This window comes from Arachis ipaensis, chromosome B6 (genome assembly GCF_059453495.1).
Source record: "Arachis ipaensis isolate K30076 ecotype BB chromosome B6, ASM5945349v1, whole genome shotgun sequence".
NCBI lineage: Eukaryota > Viridiplantae > Streptophyta > Magnoliopsida > Fabales > Fabaceae > Arachis > Arachis ipaensis.
This window is the reverse complement of record NC_142441.1, coordinates 76,330,151-76,333,380: the sequence shown is the minus strand read 5'-3', so window position 1 is coordinate 76,333,380 and position 3,230 is coordinate 76,330,151. Positions and strand designations below refer to the sequence as shown.

Here is a 3,230-nt window from a genome sequence, read left to right as displayed (position 1 = left end):
ATTACAGAGAGTGGTATGAGGTTTATACCTGACCCCAGGTCACACAGAGCCTTCTCAAAGGTCATGGTGCCTATGGTACAAGGTATTAAGAACCTTCCGGGATCCAGTTTCTGTTGAGGTAATTTCTGCTAAACTAAGGCATTCAGTTCATTGATGAGCAATGGAGGTTCATCCTCCCAAGTCTCATTACCAAATAACTTGGCATTTAGCTTTATGATTGCTCCTAGATACTGAGCAACTTGCTCTTCAACAATATCTTCATCCTCTTCAGAGGAAGAATACTCATCAGAGCTCATGAATGGCAACAGTAAGTTCAGTGAAATCTCTATGGTCTCTGTATGGGCCTCAGATTCTTTTGGTTCCTCATTAAGGAACTCCTTAGTGGTTAGTGGACATCCATTGAGGTCTTCCTTACTGGAAATCACTGCTTCTTCCTCCTCTATAGGTTTGGCCACTTTGGATATATTGATGGCCTTGCACTCTCTCTTTGGATTCTCTTCTGTATTGCTTAGGAGAGTACTATGAGGGATTTCAGTAACTCTTTTACTCAGCTGACCCACTTGTGCCTCCAAATTTCTGATGGAGGACCTTGTTTTAATCATGAAACTGAGAGTGGTCTTAGATAGATCAGAGACTATAGTTACTAAGTCAGAGAGGCTATGCTTAGAATTCTCTGTCTGTTGCTGAGAAGATGATGGAAAAGGCTTGCTATTGCCAAACCTATTTCTCCCACCATTATTATTATTAAAGCCTTGTTGAGGCTTCTGTTAATCCTTCCATGAGAAATTTGGATGATTTCTCCATGAAGGATTATAGGTGTTTCCATGGGATTCTCCTATATAATTCACTTCTTCCATTGCAGGATTCTCAGGGTCATAAGCTTCTCCTTCAGAGGAGGCTTCTTTAGTACTGCCGGATGCAGCTTGCATTCCAGTTAGATTCTGAGAAATCATATTGACTTGCTGAGTCAATATATTATTCTGAGCCAATATGGCATTCAGAGTATCAATCTCAAGAACTCCTTTCTTCTAAGTCATCCCATTATTCATAGGATTTCTTTCAGAAGTATACATGAACTGGTTATTTACAATCATTTCAATGAGTTCCTGGGCTTCTGCAGGTGTTTTCATCAGATGAAGAGATCCACCAGCAGAGTGGTCTAATGACATCTTGGACAATTCAGACAGACCATCATATAATATACCTAAGATGCTCCATTCTGAAAGCATGTCAGACGGACACCTTCTAATCAATTGCTTGTATCTTTCCCAAGCTTCATAGAAGGATTCACCTTCCTTCTGTCTGAAGGTTTGGACTTCTACTCTAAGCTTGCTCATCTTTTGAGGTGGAAAGAATTTGGCCAAGAAAGCATTGACCAAATTTTCCCAAGAGTTCAGGCTTTCTCTAGGTTGTGAGTCCAACCATATCCTAGCTTTGTCTCTTACAGCAAAGGGGAAAAGCATAAGTCTGTAGACCTCGGGATCAACCCCAATGGTCTTAACACTGTCACAGATTTGCAGGAATTCAGCTAAGAACTGATGAGGATCTTCCAATGGAAATCCATGAAACTTACAATTCTGCTGCATTAGAGAAACTAATTAAGGCTTAAGCTCAAAGTTGTTTGCTCCAATTGCAGGAATTGAGATGCTTCTTTCATAGAAGTTGGAAGTTAGTGCAGTAAAGTCAGCAAGCATCTTCCTTGCATCTCTAGCATTGTTGTTGGGTTCGGCTGCCATGTCTGCTTCTTTTTCAAAATTTTCTGTAAGGTCCTCTCCAGAGTGTTGTGCTTTAGCTTCTCTTAGCTTCCTCTTCAGAGTCGTTTCAGGTTCAAGATCAGCTTCAACAAGAATGTCCTTATTCTTGTTCCTGCTCATATGATAAAGAAGAGAACAAAGAGAGAATGGGAATCCTCTATGTCACAGTATAGAGATTGTAACAACCCCGATTTTTTGAGTACGCGAGATCTTTTCTGAAGGCACAGATTTCTCTGGAAAATCAGTAAGGGGAACACCTCTTATATATCATAAAGTATCTCAATCATCATTGTCATTATGTCATCCTTAAGCTAGAACCTCTTCTGAGGCAAGCTCGATAACGTAATCGCGAAGAACCTTGTTTTTGAACCGTATTGGTTAGGAGTTTTGATTCTGTTTTTCGTAAATAGTCTCAGTTTGACAAACCAGACTCGATTCATGAGAGAAGATAGATAATAGGATAATATTATCATTATATTAGTATTAGAAGATGCTTGAATGATATTATAAGATTACCTGGTCTGTTTTAGTTAAAAACAGAAAATCGGTTTAACCGGTTTCACAGTTTACTGGTGCAGCTTAGCACCAGCACTCTCTGATGACTTTAGCAATGCTAAGGCCTCATCATACATGTTCTATTCTCATAAAAAATATGTTATTAGTGTCATTTATGCTAGTAGCTCAGAAAATAATTTTTAGAGATGTTTTTACAAGTATTCCGATACACCTAGTTTTAGTAGTTATACACCAGAGATATTTTAATATTATTTTAACCCACCTCCAAGCCAACCAATCACAACTCACCCTACACCCCCAAGACACTCCAAGGCTGGTCATTTACTCCCTTTGGACGAAAATGAGAAGAGAGAAAAGAGAGAAACTTTCATGAACACTTAATCTTCAAAGCTTGATTTCTTCTGAACCAAAACTTAAATCAAAACTCCGATTTCACCAAAATAATCCTCTCTTATTCCTCTACATAACCATGTAAGTTATCAAGGCTGGAAATAAGGTGATATGGATGTTCCTTTCCCCTTTCAATTCGGTTTTCAAAGAAACATGCTTAAACATGTGTTTTCATGATGTTCTTCCTTAGGAATCATGCTTAACTTGACTTGAGGGCCAAGAAACGTGACTTTCCAGCAAGTCTAAGGTTAGAAATCACTTGCTAACATGCTGAGGGAGATTTGGTTAGTTGAGGGGTTTTGGATTTAAAGTTGTTCTTGATGTGATTTAGGAGGAAAAAGTGCTAAAGGACCACCTGAAAGTCTAACTGAATTAGGAGCAGCAAAACCAGGTAGGGTTTGACAAATTTAATCTTTATTGATTGTGTTTGAGTTGTGTGATAATGATATGGTTTGGCTGTGCTTGAAATTGATTGTTTGTCTGAGTAATTCTTGTTGAAATTTTGGTGAAAATTTGATGAAATTTGATGAAATTCAAGCTATGAATGTGTGCTCTTATGGCTGCTGGAAA

At 38.6% G+C, this 3,230-nt stretch overlaps 1 non-coding gene across 1 annotated transcript; it reads left to right on the top strand.

Annotated features, from left to right (window-relative positions):
- The first annotated feature begins 1,223 nt into the window (after positions 1–1,223).
- Positions 1,224–1,331, top strand: LOC148561398 (small nucleolar RNA R71). Its single transcript, XR_015887928.1, has one exon. It is a non-coding gene; the product is annotated as a small nucleolar RNA R71 (small nucleolar RNA).
- The last annotated feature ends 1,899 nt before the right edge of the window (positions 1,332–3,230 follow it).